The following is a 20,867-nucleotide window of genomic DNA, read 5'->3' on the forward strand; positions in this document are numbered from 1 at the left end:
ATGGAGACGTTACTGGTGCCCACTCGAGCAAATCGGTGAGCAACGAGATGACAGTGACAGTGATAACATATAAGCCAATAATTTGTTTATTGTTGTAAAATATAAAAATAGTAGGGATGTATCCCCATAAATTTACAATTTTTCTAACGTTTCTTAAAGTATCATTATTAGATATGTAAAAAGGAATGTCTGTCTGGCCCTATGGATAAAATAAGAAACATAAGGTAGTTTGGGACAATGATTATTAAAACAACTAAGCTCCAGCTCTGGTATATGTTTTGACTTTGAGTATGACCAAGATATTTCAGAGATTCTTCAAGAATAGGAAATAGTAGGGATTGGAATTTTTGAGGATGTTCTCCTTCAACATTTAAGCAAGAATGTGGTCGTTGCAAAAGATGTAGAAGTAAGTCAGTAGGTATGTATAGGGTAAGCTCCATGTTAAAGGAAAGGTATTGAACAACGCATCTAATTTTCCAGCCTTTAGAGAATTATAATTCAGATATAGTGAAAGGACATAAGCTCACAGATAAAGTTCATTGCTAATGCAAGAAACAAAGAACTTTGAAGCAGTCTAGGGTTTCCTGTAACTCCTTTTAAAAAGTATTATGTCTGTTGACATTCCTCTTGCTGAATTAGGAGTTCAAGCCAAAATGGTGGGGGTCAGAAGGAAGATCTTTATACACCAGGTTTGGAAAGAACACCCCTGGTTCTGCTGACTGTCTTGGCTCAGTATCAAAATTCATCTCCTGAAAAGCAGAAAACTTGAGCTTTGCTCAAAATAGGTGGTATAAAAAGGGTTTGTTATGATGCTGGTGGACCTTCTGGGTGACATGTGAAATGGAGAGGAAAGAGACAGCCACTTTCTCCCAATCTATCTCTGCCACCCCAGGACTGGCTGGGAAGGCTAGGACTGAGAAAGTCTGTGATGAGTCCCTGCACGGCATATGCCTCAAGTCCCACTAGGCAGCCATCATGCCAGACCTGATATCCACTTGTTCTGCGGAGCATGAGAGTTAATTACTACCACCCAATTTCTTTTTTTCCTTTTAAATTTTATTGGATCACTGTGAGATACAGTTACAAACTTGCATGATTACATTTCAGTCATATAATGCTCAAGCAGCCATCTCTCAACCAGTGCACATTTTCCACCACCATGTTCCCAGTGTCCTTCCTGCCACTCCCACCCCATCCCACTCTCTGCTTCTGTGGCAGGTACAATCCTTCTTACTCTCTCTCTAATTTTGGGCATTATGATTTGCAATACAGAGACTAAGAGGCCATTATGTTTGGTCCTTGCGCTACTTTCAGCACATGTCTCCCATCCCGGGCAATCTCTCCAATTATCATTAACTTAGTGGTTCCCTCTCTATCCCAACTGCTTTTCCCCCTAGCTTGTGGGGCCAGCTTCCAAACTGTGGTGTGATTCTCCTTGCCCTTATCTCTATTGTCCTTAGGTATTAGTCTCATATCATGTGACTTTGTATTCCACAAATGAGTGTAGTCATTCTATGTCTGTCTCTCTCTTTGTGACTCATGTCACTTAGCATGATACTCTCCATGTCCATCGACTTATATGCAAATTTCATGATTTCATTTCTTCTAACAGCAGCATAGTATTCCATTTTGTAGATGTACCATAGTTTCTTTAACTAGTCATCTATTCTGAGGTACTCAGGTTTTCCCCAGATTTTGGTCATTGTTAACAGCGCTGCAAAAAACTTACAAGTGTAACTGGACAACCACATGCAAAAAAATGGGGTTAGACCTTGACCTGACACCATGCACAAAAGTCAGATCAAAATGGATTAAAGACCTCAACATTAGACCACAAACCATAAGGTACATTGAAGACAAGGTCGGCGAAACCCTCCACGATATTGAAGATAAAGGTATCTTCAAAGGTGACACGGAACTAAGCAATCTAGTAAAAACAGAGATCAACAAATGGGACGACATTAAACTAAAAAGCTTCTGCACCGCAAGAGATACAGTGACCAGAATCCAAAGACTATCCACAGAATGGGAAAGGATATTTACACAATACCCATCAGATAAGGGGTTGATATCAATGGTATATAAAGCACTGGTTGAGCTCTACAAGAAGAAAACATCCAACCCCATCAAAAAATGGGGCAAAGAAATGAACAGAAACTTTACCAAGGAAGAAATACGAATGGCCAAAAGGCACATGAAAAAGTGCTCTACATCACTAATCATCAGAGAGATGCAGATCAAAACAACCATGAGATACCACCTCACACCACAGAGACTAGCACACATCCAAAAGAACAAAAGCAACTGCTGTTGGAGAGGATGTGGGGAGAAAGGGACCCTTCTTCACTGCTGGTGGGAATGCCGACTGGTTCAGCCCTTCTGGAAAACAATTTGGACGACTCTCAAAAAATTAGATATTGAATTCCCATTTGACCCAGCAATACCACTGCTGGGAATATATCCCAGAGAGGCAAAAAAGTACAATCGAAACAACATCTGCACATGTATGTTCATCGCAGCACTGTTTACAATAGCCAGAATCTGGAAAAAACCCGAATGCCCCAGAACGGATGACTGGTTGAGGAAACTTTGGTGCATCTATACAATGGAATACTATGCAGCTGTTAGAAAAAAGGAGGTCAAGAATTTTGTAGTCAAGTGGATGGGCATGAAAAGTTTCATGCTGAGTGAAATGAGTCAGAAAGAGAGAGACAGACATAGAAAGATTGCACTCATCTATGGTATATAGAATAACAGAGTGGGAGACTAACACCCAAGAACTGTAGAAATAAGTACCAGGAGGTTGACTCCATGGCTTCGAGGCTGGCCTCACGTTCCAGGGAAAGGTCAACTCAGAGAAGCGATCACCAACTACATTGTAGTCGAAGGCCATGTGGGGGAAGGGAGTTGCGGGCTGAATGAGGGCTAGAGACTGAGCACAGCGGCCACTCAACACCTTTATTGCAAACCACAACAGCTAATTAGAGAGAGAAAACAGAAGGGAATGCCTTGCCACAGTGGCAGGGTGGGGTGGGGGGGAGATGGGATTGGGGAGGGTGGGAGGGACACTGGGATTACTGGTGGTGGAGAATGGGCACTGGTGAAGGGATGGGTTCCCAAACTTTGTATGAGGGAAGTATAAGCACAAAAGTGTATAAATCTGTAACTGTACCCTCACGGTGATTCTCTAATTAAAAAAAAAAAAACTTACAAGTGCAGATGTCATTTCTATTGTGGGTTTTTTCTTCTTTTTTTGCATCTCCGGAATATATTCCCAGGACCCACCCAATTTCTTGGGGAGCCATGGACTCAGGCTGGAGTGAGGAATTGCTCTTAGCAGGAAAGGAAAGTCAGTCCCAGGCCTTGCCCGGCCCTTTTGAGTCCTTGCCTTCTCAAAGGAAAGAATTTCAGAAAGAGAGGAGCAGTGAAGTAAAAGCAGATTTTATTTGGAGGTTTTGAGGAAGGGAAAGGAGGAAAAGGAAGAGAGAGGGAAAGTAATGAGCTCCAGAGAGAACAGGGCTTCTCCAAAAGCAGAGAGAGCCACCGCGCATATCCTGGCGTTAGATATGAAAGCATGAAAGCACACATCTTGAGGGGGAGATGCGGGAGGTACATGTACTTGGGCACAGCACATGGACACACGCAGCAGCTGGGCTCAGGTAGTGTATGTGCACCTTTTATTTGTGCAAATTAGTTTTTCTAGAGTTCCTCCTGGGTATTCCATGTGGGGCTTTCTACCAAGATAAGAGTCCATTGCTAGGGTGGGTGTCAAGGGGGATAGAGTAGGAATTAACTGTTCATCTTCTTTGAAATTCCCTTTATTGATGTTTATTCCTGCTGGAGTTTCTCTTGGAAGGGGGTCCAGCCTTCTCTGGTTTGTACTGGCTGCAGGTAAAGGTCTTATCAGGCCTTAGTTCCTATGTCCACAGGTGGGTCCTGATAGCATTAGGGCGATTTGGTTTTATTACTTCCCAGGAATTTCGTTGCCAGGGGAACCCTTCCCTGTGTACCTGCATTCCTCAGTTAGACCGAGGGTTCTCAGATTTGGCCACACACTGGAATGACCTGAATAAATTAAAAACACTGAAGCCTGGCCCCCTCCCAGAAATGACTGCTATAACTGTCATGGTTATTGTCTGACCCTCAACCGTGTTATAAGAAAAACCTCAAGAATTTGTTTTGTTTTGTTTTTGGAGAGAGGGCTCCCAGTGGTACTCAGTGATTCTTGGCCAGTTTTATCAGGGGTTCAATGCCAGCGCCTAAGAATATGATGTTGCTTAGGCTCTGTGGTGCTGGGTTGTTACCTGGGACACACAACAGTGCTGGGGGCCTCTAAGGCCATACTTGGCAGTGCTCTGGGGCCTCTGGGGCTGTACCCAATGAAGCTTGGGGGAACCATGTGGTGAGGGATCAAACCTGACTCTAGCATGTCTTGTGTGACTGCTAACTACTATACTACCCTTCTACCTGTCATTAGGAAGTTTTAAAGTTGTTCAGGAAATTCAGATAAGATTTAAGTAAACCTTCATGAACCCACTTTCCAACGAATGTGTATGTGTGTAAAGGAGAGGGAGTTCACACACACGCAACAGTTCTCCAGATGCCAGTAGGGTGTCCAAGAATTCAGCTTCATCCTGCTGAGTTCTGACACTCTTCACTGTGATGATGGTGGACCCCATGGTTGGCATACGTGAGTTGAGGAGGAGAGAATGATGCTCACCTTCTCCCAATCTGCCTCTGCCACCCAGGACCCCCTGGGAAGATGAGGACTGGTAAAGTCAGCGATGAGCTCCTTCTGGGCATGGCCCTGAGCCCTGCCGGCTCCACCAGGCGACAGTCAGGCAACACTTGGAAGTCTCCTTGGTCTTCCAGGTACGGGAATTGATCCCTACTACCCGATTTCTTAGGAAGCCACAGACTTGGGTTGGAGCGAGGATTTGCTCTTCGTAGGAAAGAAGCCAGTCCCAGGCCTTACCCAGGGTTTTCAGGGTTCTTGTCTCGCCTTACAAAAAATAATTTCGGAAGTAGACAAGCAGTGAAGTGAAACAGATTTTATTTGGAGGGTTTTTGAAGGTGTGGAGGGGGGAGCGAGTGAGTGAAAGAGAAGAGAGAGAGAGAGAGAGAGAGAGAGAGAGAGAGAGAGAGAGAGAGAGAGAGAGAGAGAGAGAGAGAACGCACTCAAGGGAGAATGTGGGCTTCTCCACGGGTGGAGAGAACCTTGAGTGGGCACTTGGGCTTGCTTTTATTATCGGTATCTTCTTGGGTTGTCTTGGTCTGCAATGTTCTGGAGTCTTCTCTGGGCTGAATTGCTAAAGTTAACCAGATTAAAGCAGGGTTCCGAGGATATTTGAGGAATTTCCTTCATGAGGAGGGGGCCGATCTTTTCAGAGTCTGCTGCTGAAGGTCTTATCTTGGGTCCTGTTCAATCTTAAGACTTTTACTCGGGGCTGGAGCGATAGTACAGTGAATAGGGCGTTTGCCTTGCACAGGGCTGACCCGGGTTTGATTCCCAGCATCCCATTACACCGCCAGGAGTAATTCCTGAGTGCATGAGCCAGGAGTAACCCCTGTGCATCGCTGGGTGTGACCCAAAAAGAAAAAAAAATAAATAAAGTTGGGGAAAAAAAGAGATTTTTACTCCCCAGGAATTTCATTGTAAATTCTGGTGGCTTGCGTCCCCAGAAATTTCATTGTTATGGGGCCCTTCCCTTTCTGTCGGCCTGCCTACATCAACTGGAGCCAGCATGAGATTGCCCAGGTAAAGAGCACAGTCTCCCAAGATGACCTTCCTATTCTCAAAATGGATGTAAGTGCTGGCTGTTATCTGTGCTCCTGACACACTAGCTGTGGCTCAGAGGTCCCCAGCATCCCCTTCTCTGGTTAAGTTAACTTGCCAGAACAGCTCCCAGAACTCAGGAAATCTGTTTATTCAGTTTATCATGTATTTATCACAAAGGCTGTCAGTTGTTCTGGAGTAACTAGTTGGAAGAGATGTACCGGCAATGGATGGGGAAAGGTTTCGGGTGTGCCAGCCTCTTTAAATCTCCAATATTTTCCCCAATCTTGAGAAACATGGAAAAGCTCCAAGGCCACACTTCTGTGGAGGCTTCATTACAAAGGGGTAATTGATGAGATCACTAACCTTCAACTACTGAACTCAACCTCCAGCCCCTGTCCTTTCCTAGGAGGTCTGCGGGTGTGGCTGAAAATTCCAACCCTTTGCTGACAAACTTTACTCCTGGCAGCCAGCCCCAATCTGAGTCAACACCTCATTAACATAATAAAAGACACATTTACTACTCTTTAGAGTCACTCAGGAAATTCCAAGGCTGCATGAGAATTATGAGACAGAAGCTGTGGATGAAGACTAAACATATATGAGAGACATACTTTGGTATTCAGAATTACCAAACATAAATAATATATGTATATATATATATACATATATGTGTGTGTGTATGTGTGGTGTGTGCATGTGTGTGTGTTTGTTTCTTGTAAATCACAGTGTCATAGTATCACAGGTGTTAAGAGTGTCAAATCAAACTTATGTAGAATTTTATTTATACTTAAGCTAGAGACTGGAAATATAATACAGCCATTGAAACTAATAGGCTGGGTTCTATGAAAATAAATCAGAGAATTCTTTTAAAATTAAACCACTTCACATTATGCTAGGCATGTGGTAAAATCTCATTAAACATCAGCTGCTCTGAGAATCACTGTGAACACCACCTGTGGAATCTTATTTAGAGTCAAGAGTAAAGTTTACAGATAGAGAATAGAGTCACATAGTTAAAGAACTTAATTTCTGAGTTTTAAATATAAAAACCTGTTCAGCATCTATACCAGGGCTATCTGATTGCTCCAAGATGTTAAGGAGAGAATTTGGAATATACAGCCCATCAAACTAGGAGCAGAGAATGCACTGGCCAGGGTCATTTTCAATGGATTTTTTTTTCTTTTAAGTAAAAACAAACGCAGAGAGGGACCACAAAGGGAGCTGGTAGATCCTGTTAGTTGGTTGTTGCAGGTCAAAAGTCTAACAGTTGAGGTTGAGAGATCAGCGACAATAAGCAAGTCTGTTTTGTTCCAACCTACCCCAGAGAACGGTAATTACTAGATATAATAATGCTTGTCAGAGGCAGTTACTGAAAACCCTCTGCTGCTTCAGCATAATCAGAATGACAGAAGTTGCAAGATGATTTTCCTGGTGAGCAGCATCCACTCTGAATGCTAATTAGGTGAAGGATAAGGAGCCTGGATCAGCAGCAGAGATGTGTTGCCCACCAGTAAATGGAAAGGAGAGAGGAAGAACAGAGGAAGAGGGAGAATTGGATTTGCCTGTTTTATGCTTCATGATGTGATTCTCTACCTGGATTTCATGCTCTTAACTCTTCTCACCAACTTGCTTTGTAGAGGCTTGAAGCAAGCACAGCAAAGCCCCTTGCTTTTCTCTTGGAATCTTTGGAAGTGTTGTCCTACTTAGAAGTATCTTGGTTATGGAAAAATTGCTGTAGGACCCACTGCTAGTTATCTTCCAATTCCCTGGAGGAAAAATACATATCCAAAAATAAAACTTGGAGTCTTTATTCTTTTTTTTGGGGGGGGCAGCCTAAGGTGGCAGTGCTCAGGGTTTACTCATGATTGTATTGTGCTCAGGGAATCAAATTCAGTGCAGTGAATCAAACCAGAGCCGGTCGTGTCCAAGGCAAACGCTGTAACTTCTGTGCTATCTCTTTGATTTCTGGAGTCTTTATCCTTTTTCCCACTTCTGTTTTCATGTAGATGACCTCAAAACTGGAATTTAAATTTGGTGACAAATAGACTTAATAACTAAGTGCCAGCTCCCATGGGATCACTCTATATGTTGTTTATTATTATTATTTTTTTTTGTTGTAGTTGTTGCTAAATCTTCAGCTTCTTGAAGATATCTAAATAGTTATCCATAAAAATGACCTGAGCAAGGCTTTTGTCTGGAAGACCATGACTGAGTTTTTCCTGTTTGCTATGCAGTACTGGAAGAAAATGGCTCATGAGAAGAACTTCCTATTGTCCTTAAAGCAAACTGAGAGCTGGGTCCCATTTCGGTCATATGTGACTATGTTAGAGATGAGAAAAGTTGCACAATGAGGCTAAGCATGTTGTCAGAGGTCTTGTAGCTAAGTGATGGAGCCTAGGGCAAATTACTTCAAATTCTTTTTTTTTTTTTTTTTTGCTTTTTGGGTCACACCCAGCGATGCTCAGGGGTTACTCCTGGCTTTGCACTCAGGAATTACTCCTGGCAGTGCTTGGGGGACCATATGGGATGCCGGGGATCGAACCCGGGTCGGCCGCGTGCAAGGCAAACGCCCTACCCGCTGTGCTATCACTCCGGCCCCATAAATTACTTCAAATTCTTAAGCCTGATTATTTCTCTAAAATTTACTTCTGCTACTACCACTACTATTGCTGCTGCTACTACGTTGTTCTTTGTGTATTCAAAAAATAAATTACAAAGGGCCACACAGTGGCTCTCTCTTTTGCTGCCTGTGTTCAATGGTCTCGGGCCACTTCCCCTACCCTGGGGTGGCTGATGGCAATGGGCGAAAGAAGGAAAGACCAAGGCCAGGCTGGTTGGCCTCAACAGCAGTTTATTCCAATCTCATCTCCATTCTCCTCTGATTCTCCTGCTTCTGCCCCCCCTCCCCGCCCCTATCCCCCTCATTCTCCTCCTGGGTCCTGCTTCTTTATACTTCTCCTTCCTGCTTCTGCCTCCCCATTCTACTTATTCTCCATCTGGGTCCCCCAGCCCACTCTTACAGCCTAATTAAATCCCAAAGCATGAGGGGTTGGGGTAACCATTACACATAGGTATCATCATACAATCAGCAGATGTAAGGTCCTTCCCTCAGGGGAAGCTTCTTCTAGGACAGATTCTCATCCAGCAAGACGATTGGCCTAAGAGCAAAATATGGGTGTGTTTCTCCTCCCCTTAGTCCAACAAATTTACATTCATAATATTAGTCATTTTGTAAGGACACAGTAAGAGATACATTAAGCTTATAGGATTGCTCTCCTGGGGCTATTTCGCTATATATCTCAGACTAGAGTGCTCAGGCCAGATTAGTCTTTCCTAACCCAAGCAGGGTCCTAATCTCATTGTTACTTTTGGGATCATAACAGAATTTGTCCACGACCATGCTCTTAATTTATAGTTAAGTATTGTGGTGCTTTGGCCTGGCCCATGTCTTTCTTTCTTTTTTTTTTTTTTGGCTTTTTGGGTCACACCTGGCGATGCACAGGGGTTACTCCTGGCTCTGCACTCAGGAATTACCCCTGGCTGTGCTCAGGGGACCATATGGGATGCTGGGATTTGAATCCGGGTCGGCCAAGTGCAAGGCAAATGCCCTACCCGCTGTGCTATCTCTCCAGCCCCAGGCCTGGCCCATTTCAATGCCAGTGTTGCTCACAGTTTGCCCTAAGTCCATCTAGTCTCTTGTCAGGACCTTGCTTTTGGGTTGCTAGGGACTAAAGAAAACTGAGGCTTAAGTCCAGAAAGCAGATGCCCAGGAGTGAATATTATTTGGAGTCAATTAACTGCAAAGTTACAAAAGCATAATATTAACTGTTTTCCTGTGTCTCTACAAAAAGGACATTGCTTTAAAGCAAACTATGCAAAAGGACATCAGAGAAGGAGAAAAACATTTCATTTACAAATATAAAATCATAGATTTCTGAGGAATCTGACCTTACAAATTAACAGAGTCTGATTAGGGGACAAGGTGATAGACTGGTTGGGGCATAGAGCACAGAGAAGAGTTTACAGATAAACACAGAGGAATGGAAGTGCCTCAGGAGCACTGTGATAAACTTAAGCTCCCTGTGGTAAGGGAACCAGGACATACCAATGTTATCCTAAAATATTTAGAGCTATATTTCAATAAACACAGAGAAATGGAGGTGCTTCAGGAGCATTGTAATGGGTATTACCCGATAAACCTAAACTCTTTGTGGCAGAAGAGAATGGACATACCATTGTTAAACCTAAAATGTTTAGAGCTATATTCCAATAGCCCTTTAAATGGGCAGCTGTGAGGATTCAGTGAAAGAAAATATGTGAAAACTTTAGCACAGGGTCTGCACCAGGAAATATGTGCAGTCAGTGGTAGCTTGCGTTCATTTTCTCGTGGGACAAAGAGGATGACTGGAAGATAACTGACTGTGAAGTTCCCTTATGTCAAGCCAAGATATGGATGTTCTTTGATGTTGTTAGAAACAGAGAAGCTGGAGGAGATGCTGGGGTCCAAGTGAGTTGTACAATCAACCCCTACAGCCTTATCTTAAATCCAGATCTTAAACCAAGCACACAATGATTCTAGGTTTTCTCCAAGATGGTGCCCTGCGCTTCATGTTCATTCATTCTCTGACTCTGCAGTACCTTTCCCATTCAGCCGTTGTGGAGAGCAGAAGTTAAGGCTCCTAGGAGCGTGGCTTCACTATCCGGAAAGAGGGGCTGCAGAATGCAGATATGTCTGAGCCAGAAGGCCCATCAACTACTTGACAAATGCCAGGTGATGCTAGCAGAAGCTGCTTGTGATTGTATTCAGTATTTGCCCTTCTGTTGTGAGTCCACAGGATTGCATATTGTTTTAATCATTTTCTTATTGTCCTTATCTCTGTATTGCCTTTTCTTTTCTTAAAGCAGAGATGTTGACTTATCTTCACTGCTGGCTATAACTTAGGGCAAGATTGAAGGCAAACGATTGTTCTAATCTCAGGAGAACTGGTTGTCTTCTGCCAATGTAGCACAAATGATTCTATTTTCTTCACACTGATTTTTTAAATTCTTTTGCCAGCAAAGCAATTGATAGCACTGATTTAAAAGATTAATTTGCTAGAATAAAGGGGAAGCAAACAACCCAGACCTAAACAAAACATCTTCTCACAGAAGCATAGGGAGCACACTTCTGTAAACTATCTCTAAACTCCAGACTTAAACCAACAGTTGAAGGGCCTTAACCCCTGCCTCAGCATTGCTGCTTTGGAGACACAAGATGATCTTTGACTAGTCACCAATCCTCCTGAACCTTACTTTTATTAGTTTTAAGACTAAATAACATTATGTGCTCTGCCTTCCTCATCTTTATAGAGAGACTGAAATGAGACTGTATCTAGAGGTTCTTGCCAAACTGTGCAGTACCTCTTTTGATTCCTTCCATTTTACGTCTTGCTAAGGTTCAACACATCTATGATGTGTGCCCATGTGGCACATGGACTGTATCAGCAACCAGTGGAGGAATGTGGACACGACCTTGTCAGTGCATCATGATGGGTGTGATTGAGATACAGGCAAACCTCTCGGCTTCTGCTTCCTTTGTAGGAGGTATAGGTTCCTGTGGAGGTTTCCTCTAGTGTCTGCTGAGACACACATAACTAACTGAGTCAAGCACCTTCTCCTCAAAGCCTGCAATTACTACTCATGTCTTCTCAAGCCAGGGCTGTTGGGTGTGGAACTGGAGGAGCCATGGAGTCGTAGCTTGGCTGCTGTGTGCCTTGGAGAAATTGCTGAGCTGCAGAGACTCAACTTTCCTCCATTGGTCTTTATCTTTATCTAGATAAGCATAATGGACCTGGGCAGAAGTTGGGGGGAGTGTCTGAATCTGGGAAGCATCCCTGGTGAACCATGGTGGTGATGTTGAAAAAGAACATTTCCCCTTTCACTTCCAAATAAACTAATAGTTATTAGTCAAATGAGAATGAATATGTGCAAACTGTCAGTGATGTAACACAGACTATTTTCAGTTGTTATTAAATCAAACAATCAAATGCCTCATTAATTTTAAAAATTACTGTGTGTGTGTGTGTGTGTGTGTGTGTGTGTGCTGAAAACCCACTGACTGGGTTTTCAGAAGCCCTGGGCCCTGCTCTGACCACAGGATCTGGGCTTATAGAGCTTGATTTGTAGGCTGAGTTCAGCAAAGGTATGCCTGATTGGCTGAAGGGGAAGAAAGCATGCCCTAAAGAGGCTAGCAGTATTCAGAAGTGAGTGTACACATAGGAGCATATATGTATGTTCAAGTTTTAAGTGTGCCATGATGGGTATCACCTGTAAAGAGGCCGTTGCCAATCATTTTACACTAAAATCAGTGAATGTTTGAAAATAATTTAGTCTTTATAAACAACGCATATATTTAGAGTGCTAAATATGCGTATATTCAATCTGTATTAAAATAATGACTAATGAAATGAAAAGGTACCTGTTTGTCTATGAATCTTCAAAACCATCATGTTCTTACACTTGGGAATTCACTGAGAGGCTGCTAATTATGACACATCTTTTGTGTGGAGGTTGAAACAAAAATTCTAGGAGGGTGCAAGTAATATTGGAATAGTTTAGTATGTTGGGGGAATTGTTTGCAGAGAACGCTTTGTTTTGATTTGCTAGGACAATACTAATTAAGACTGTGATGATTATTATCACTTACTTCTACTCTCAACAGTGTCTTCATTTGAACAACAAATTATATGGGTATAACCTACAAGCTACCTGGTTTGCCAAAGAACACAGGGTTTTGTTTGTTTTGCTTTTTTAAAATGGTTTCTGAGTGCCTTGAAAACTCTGGGCAGAACCCTTTGATGATGGCATCTGAAGAATAGTTGGGGGTTGCTTCATTATGAGGGTGAAGCCATTGACCCTAGGACCAGCCGGCTTTCCACCCTTTATCCCAGCCTGCTGTTGTGTACCTCCATTTCCTTTCTGTGGCAATGACACTAAGATTACCTTAGCCCAGGACAGAGATCCACCAGTCGACTTTGGACCCTTTGTGTCCTGCAGATTTAATCCAGTGTAATGCAGAGCGTTAAGAAACAATGTGTCTTTGGAAAACCTCCCTTTGGGGAGATCACAGTGTTCTCTTCTGGTCCTTCATCAGTGTCACCGTGGATGAATGCTGACTATGGAAAATGGGCTCATGGGAATATTAAAAACAGGTACCAGTGTACTCATCCCCATCTATTTCCCAAATAGAAATGTGACAATCCTAAGAATGGAAACTTTTAAAAAAAAGTGCACGGTCATAATAACTTTGGGATTTGCTTTTCTCTTTGCCACCATTAGCTGATAATTTCTGAAAAAGTAGTTTTATAAATAAACCTGATTGCTTTGGGAGTTCATGTTTTCTAATTTATTTTTATTTGTCTCTTCTTTCTCATTAGATGATAAACTCAGAATGGACAGAGATATTCATTCTTTTTCTTTGTCTCTTCCTATTCCCTCTCACTCTCTGTCTTCCTTTCTCCCCTGTCCCACTCACTTTAATTACCTTCTTGAACTTCTCAGTTTTACCCTCAAACCACAAAAATTATATCCCAAAGATACTTAGTTTAATTTTATCCACATTCCTTTTATTTGTTATGTCTTAATTTATAGATTTCTCCTCTATGCTGTCTGATTCCCTCCCATACTCTTATAATTTATGTATTAAAATTGGGGCTCTTTGGGGGCTGGAATGATAGCACAGCAGGTATTTACACGCGGCCAACCCAAGTTTGATCACTGACATGCCATATGGTCCTCCGAGAACTGCCAGGAGTAATTCCTGAGTGCCGAGCCAGGAGTAATCCCTGAGTACTGCTAGGTATGTCCCCCCTTCCCCACCACCACCAGAAAAAGAGAAAAAAATGGGGCTATTTAACTTATATTGTTTCCCACAGTCTGCATTTTGTTGATTGCTCAGTTACAGTGCAGTTTTACCCTGTTCTCTGTCCTTGGAATTTCCTGTAAGTGAATCAGGAACTGCAGTCCAGAGCTGTGACTGGACTCCCGTCTGACACCTTGGCAGGACCGAGGCCCTTGGGAATGTGTTCCCTCACTAGGAGGCTCTATCCCTCCCTGTGTCCTTGGCAGCTGCTGACTCTCAATGTCAGATTCATTAATTCACTAAGATTGTGAAACAATGATACTATGATTAGATCAGTTGTTAGCCAGAATATTTCTTCTCTAGTTTCCCACTCAGGATAGTTCATGAAAGGCAGGATAAATCCTCCACTCTTTGCCTTTGTTCACTAGGCTCAAGGAAGTAAATCTTTCTTCTCTTATCCCTTGAAGGCAACCGATGAGATTTTTCTGCCCTAATATCTTCAGGAACAAATGGATATAAAGACATTGTATGGGTTTCAATCAATTGCAATTAACATCTTTATTGAAACTCAGATCTATGCCTTTGGGAGAGCTGCTTGAAACCAGCTCCATTTGACATGGTCCTAGGACTCTTTTATAGTTTCCTTGCTATGTCATTTGACCATGTCTTTCCATTCTTATCCTATGCATTTCCTGACCAGATATGGAATCAAGATATTCTGATTTATTTTTATTAGGAGAAACAATATCTCAAGTCCACATACAATCTTCTTGTCACTGGTATTTGATACCACTTACTACTTGGTTAGTTGAGTCCTTTGTAGGGGATAATGATGGCTTTTAGCTGGCTTAGCTAAAAACATAAATTTATCTATGTGTGTATAATACTCATGTGTATACAAACACTGATTTCATACTTATACTTGAAATCCAAATAAGGAAACAAGAATTTTTTTAAAAGTAGAGAGAGAGTATGGGGAATATTGTCTGCCGTGGAGGCAGGGGGAGGGTGGGAAAGAGGGGATATACCCGGGATACTGGTGGTGGGTAATGCGCACTGGTGGAGGGATGGGTGTTTGATCATTGTGAGATTGTAACCCAAACATGAAAGCTTGTAACTATCTCATGGTGATTCAATAAAATTTAAAAAAAAAGAAACTTCTGCATCTCAAAGGAAACAATGACCAGAATACAGAGACATCTCACAGACTCGGAGAAATTATTTGCCCACCATTGATCTGATAAAAATGTTAACATCCAAGATATATAAAGCCCTGGTAGAACTCCACAAGCAAAAAACCATCCAATCTTTTTTTTTTTAAAAAAAAAGAGGGGAGGTGGAGGAGAGATGAATAGAAATTTTCTCAGAGAAGAAATGCAAGTGACCAAAAACCAAATGCTCGGCATCACTAAATCATCATGGAAATTCAAATTAAAATAACAGTGAGATATCATCTCACACCACAAAGGTTGGCACACATCTAAAAGTCAGCAACTAGTGTTGGTGCAGATGTAGGAAAAAGTGACCCATTTTCACTGCTGATGGGAATGTTGACTGGTCCAACCCTTTGGGCAAACAATATGGACATTCCTCAAAAAACTAGGAATTGAGCTTCTGTATGACCCAGCAGTTTCACTGATTGGATTATACCACAAAGGTTAAAAAAATCACAAGACAGACAAGACTTCGCTATTCCTATGTTCATTGCAGCACTATTTACAATAAATCCAAATATGGAAACAACCTAAGTGCCCAGAGCAGATGGTTTAAGAAACTATGGTACCCTGCATGAATAACTAAAGCAATTCTTGGGAAAAAGATGGGTGGCATCATCTCTTCCAACTTCAAATTATGCTACAAAGCAATAATAATTTAAACAGCATGATATTAGACTAGAAACAGACCTGCAGATCAATGGAGCAGAGTTGAATATTCTGTCACAGACTCTCAAATATATGATCATATATTTGATATGATAAAATAATATTATTTTATTATCAAACTTAATATTTGATAAAAGAGCAAGAAATGTGAAGTGGAACGAGGAATGCCTCTTCAACAAGTGGTACTGGGAAAACTGGACAGCTACCTGACCTCTGTCTAATGCCAGGCACAAAAGTCACATCAAAATCAATTAAAGACTTCAATATCAGACCTGAATCAATAAGGTACATGGAGGAAAATGTAGGCAGAACCCTCTATAACATTGAAGCTAAAAGCATCTTTAAGGATGAAACAGCACTGACCAAGCAAGTGGGAACAAATATAAGCAAATGGGACTACATTAAACTAAGAAGCTTCTGCATTTCCAAAGAAACAGTGACCAAAATGCAGAGAGAGCCCATGGAATGGGAAAGAATATTTACCCAATGCCCATCTGATAAGGGGTTAATATCTAGGATATACAAAACACTAGTAGAATTGTACAAGAAGAAACCTCCAACTCCATCAAAAAATGGGGAGAAGAAATGAACAGAAGCTTCCTCAAAAAAGAAATACAAATGGCCAAAAAGCCCATGAAAAAATGCTCCACATCCCTAGTCATCAGGAGTTGCAAACAAAAGCAACAATGAAATATGATCTCACACCACAGAGACTGGCACACATTCAAAAGAACAAAAGCACCCATAAACGAGAATTGATCATTAGGATGGTTGAAAGAAGTAGACACCCTAGAGAAGGACAGGGCACTGAAAAGACATGTAGTACTGTCGCACTGTTGTTCTGTTGTTCATCGATTTGCTCGAGCGGGCACCAGTAACATCTCCATTGTGAGACTTCTTGTTGTTACTGTTTATGGTGTATTGAATATGCCATGGGGAGCTTGCCAGGCTCTGCTGTGTGGGCGGGATACTCTCGGTAGCTTGTCAGGCTCTCCGAGAGGGATGGAGGAATCGAACCCGGGTCAGCTGCGTGCAAGGCAAAAAGCCCTACCCACTGTGCTATTGCTCCAGCCCACTGAAAGACATATAATGAATATTATGGTACCCTATCAGTAATGGTACTGTAAAAAAATTGTACCTGAAAATAAAATGGTACCTGCCATAGAAGCAGGCAAAGGGTGCAGGGAAGTGGGCACTGGTGAAGGAACTAGTGTTTGAACATTACGTGCAGGAAACTCAATGTTAGTGTTTTTTCAAAAATTGTTATTTTATAAATCTGAATATAGCATTGTTTATCTTATAAGTCATTTGGTTTTTTACCTCAAAGCTCAAAGAATTTTTTTTCTCTTTATGGTTTGATAATAAAAATGGATGTGGTGAGTAGTAGAGCCAGAATATTTCAGAAAGAAACCAACCTTTTTTTTTTTTAACACTCTGTGAAAATAACAGGAGAGGGAGCTCTGTAGTTAGTAAAGTTACCTGTGAACCATGCTTCTTCCAAAAATCTTAGGAAAATTAGCTTCCTATTAATGCAAATCACAGAGAAGAGTAGAGGGAAAATCCCATACAAAGACCAAGCAAGACAAGAGGTGTAAGGGGCATACTAACATCTCTGCATCTACTACACCAAATGGACATGCTCTCAAAACAGATGAAAATTTGCCTACTAATATCAAAATGAACTATAGTTTATTAGAAAGGCAATTAAAGGTATGTGTGAACAACAAATCCAAGTAGCCAAATTAAGAAATGACTTGACAGAAACAAGAATCATGAACCAAAGAGATAGTACAGCAGACCCATACTTGCCTTGCATGAAGCTAACCCAGTTTTGATTCCCTGGTGCCCCATATGGTACTGTGAACACTACCAAGAGTAATCCATGAGCTAAAATCCAAGGATATGCCCCGAGTATCACGGGTAGAGCCACTTCCCCCAAGAAACAACAACATCAACAAAACTATTAGGAATAAAAAGATAAAACATTCTAGAAATAAAGATTTAACTAGAAAGAACACAAGAGCAAATAAACATAATAGTTATTACATTAAAAAAGCTATAAAGTAAAAAAAGGAATGTCTTACTTTATTTATATATTTTAATTGATGGACTGGAGCAATAGCACAGCGGGTAGGGCACAGTGTTACAAAATTGTTCATGGTTGGGTTTCAGTCATAGAATGAAAAGGAACATTTTAAATAGGAAAAAATGCAAGAAAAGAATGCAATTCCAAAGAAAATGACTAACAGTGAAGATAGGCAAAGAGATATCACATAAAAAAATAGGTTCTTCTTTAAAAAGATAAAATAAAGGAACAGAAGTAAGATAGGGACCTGAACTAACGTTAGGATCCAGAGATGTGACTGAGAGGTAGAGGGAATACCTCACATACGTGGTACTGGGTTAAATCCCTAGAACCAGGAAAAAAGGAAGGGCAGGAGATATTGTTAAATGGACTGAGCAGATTATTTATATGCAAGAGGTCTGGATTCTATAACGGTTCCCAGAGCAGTGCTGGGAACTACCCCCAAACACAGAGCCGGGGGTAACCTCCAAGGACATCCAGGTATATAATTCAATAAAAATCCCTACACTGTGAAACATTTAAATTTCTGTACTGGGACTTCCTCTCTGGGAAGAGTAGCCCATGGTGACCAACATTGGAGATATCCTTTGGTGTACCATTTGATGACTGCTTATATCTCCATGCCTCAACTTAATGATTGATTCGTAATGAAAGATTCTCCAACACATCTGATCAATGCAATCATCTTATTTTTGTTAATATTATGTGCTGTATTACTTAGATGAGACCGAGAATGTTATGTAAAACCTTTATGCATCGAAGTATGTCCCTCGTACTTCCCCCAGGTATGGGTTGAATCCTTATCTCCCCCTGCCCCCTGTAACTAATTAGAATACACACGTCCTTTAAGAAGATAATTTAAGGTTAATTAAGGCATAGAGATGAGCCCTATTCCAATAGTACTTGTGTGCTTATAGGAAGATAGGCAATCAGATATCATCAGTGGTGAAACATCAGTGGTGTGGGACAGAGCCAGAAGGTTATCATCTCCAAGTCTAGAGAAAGCTTTACAAGAAACTAGTCCAGCCAGCATCTTGGTCTTAGATTCCATTGCTAGAAATTCTAGAAAATAAACTCCCATTGTTTAAGCCTGTGAGCTAGTGGTATTTCGTTAGGGTTGCCTGGTTGACTCATTTAAGGATTTTGTTCATTCATCAGAAAAACAACTGATGATTAGTTGTCATGCTTGAAAAAGATGAAGAACATATAGAATAGGTAATGGAAGAAGGTGGTTATGAATAACTACCTATAATAGGTGTGTGTGGGGGGCGGGGGGGATGCAGAAATAAGGACTGTAGTTGTTAGGAGTTTCTCTTTTCATTTGTTATGAATGTGTGTTGCAGATATTTTTGTTTCTTTCCTCCCTATGTTATGTTACAAAGACATATTGACTTTATAGCATAATACTAAAAAAACTTTCATCATCGTTTTTAGTTTATTAGATATGAAAAATTAGAATAAGTTTCCTCTGGGGCCCTTACATCCTCTTCTGGAGAAGAGATCAGTGTATTTTTGGTTGTATTTAGAATAGTACCAATAACTCTGTTAATGTCATTAATTGGAGATTAAGCTACAAATGGGTGCCAAGTTGGCAAGGGGTGGAAAATGTATTGTCAAGGTAATTATTGAGTGCTTTTGGATACAGGTAACATTTCAATGTTTATGTACTTACAAACTTTATGTAAGTATGTCACACACCATCATGAGGTGAGCCTCACATAATCACATGAAGGCATGAATATAATAAAAAAGTGACTTCCTTGAACAAGAGGAAATTCTTTGGATGATTGTGTTTAGGCTTCACTTGTGCCATTGGCTCACCAATTAGCCTTAAAAATGGAACCATATGATGACTTTCTTCGGGCTAAAAGGTGTTCATTGCATTTTTAGACTTGTTGATTTTATGACCATGCAAAATAATACCATGTAGTATGTCTCTTTCTTTGTTTCTGTGATCATATATCCTATTGGTTCTGTTTCTTTGAAAAACCCTAACAGAAGTATTCATTACAGTATCTATAGATTTTTGAGAATAATTATTTATTCTTTGGTCATTAAATGATATAAAATGATATTCTGTGACCAGAAATACAATACTTAATTCTAATCTTAAAAAGAATATTATTTTGAAGCTTTTTATACCATAGAACCAGTACCCTGAGTGTTCAGTTAATAGTGATTAGAATTTCTGTTGTAATTTCAGTGGCAAGTGCATCTGGGTGTGTCCTGCAGAGAGGCCTGCTTTTATTCCACAATTATTGCGTGATTCTGTTCACAATAGCCAGAATCTGGAAAAAACCCGAGTGCCCGAGAACAGATGACTGGCTAAAGAAACTTTGGTACATCTACAGAATGGAGTACTATGCAACTGTTAGAAAAGATGAAGTCATGAAATTTGCATATAGGTGGATCAACATGGGAAGTATCATGTTAAGTGAAATGAGTCAGAAAGAGATGGACATACATAGAAAGATTGTACTCATTTGTGGAATATAAAGTAACAGAATGGGAGACTAACATCCAAGAATAGTAGAGATAAGTATTAAAAGCAGTACTCCATAGCTTGGAAGCTGACCTCACATGCTAGGTGAAGAAGCAGCTCTGATAGAGAAGGGATCACCAAGCAAAGGGTGCTAGGCGGGCCCACTAGGGATGGGAGATACAGGCTGAAAATGGACTATAGACCAAACAAGATGCCTACTTAATACCTCTGTAGCAAACCACAACACCCAAAAAGAGAGGGTGAGCAAATGGGAATGCCCTGCCACAGAGGCAGGGTGGGGTGAAGGGGACAGGGTGGGGGTGGTGGGAGGGATGCTGATACCATTGGTGGTGGAAAATGGGCACTGGTGGAGGGATGGGCAGTCAATCATTGTATGACTGAAACGTAAGCATGAAAACCTGTAAGTCTGTAACTTTGTCTCATGGTGATTCACTAACAAAATAAAAAATTATTGCGTGGTTTTAGAACTTTATACTAGTAAAATATGAATTTTAATAGGAAGCAGCCAGATCAACAAGAGTGTTATCTAAAGTAGCCTGTTTAGTTTCACCTAATCACCTTCATAGTCATGGGGTCTACATGGAAGGTGTTATTTAATCTGCACATTCAATTTGAGATCTAAATGAAAAAGAGGAAGGTCTGATCCAGGAGTATTCTAGGTAGATGAAACAATTGGCATAAAGATCTGGCATAAAGGTAGCACCAGCTTGTGGATTGTTGAAGTATAGGTTGTCCAAGTTGTGTAATCTAGGCAGAGTGGGGAGAGGCTAGGTAGG

General features: G+C 41.1%; 1 protein-coding gene across 2 annotated transcripts in view; it reads left to right on the forward strand.

Annotated features, from left to right (window-relative positions):
- CACNA2D3 (calcium voltage-gated channel auxiliary subunit alpha2delta 3) overlaps positions 1 to 20,867 on the forward strand; it is a 999,345-nt gene that overhangs the window by 124,116 nt on the left and 854,362 nt on the right. The window lies entirely within an intron of this gene.

The sequence above is a fragment of the Sorex araneus genome, chromosome 4 (assembly GCF_027595985.1).
Source record: "Sorex araneus isolate mSorAra2 chromosome 4, mSorAra2.pri, whole genome shotgun sequence".
NCBI classification, from domain to species: domain Eukaryota; kingdom Metazoa; phylum Chordata; class Mammalia; order Eulipotyphla; family Soricidae; genus Sorex; species Sorex araneus.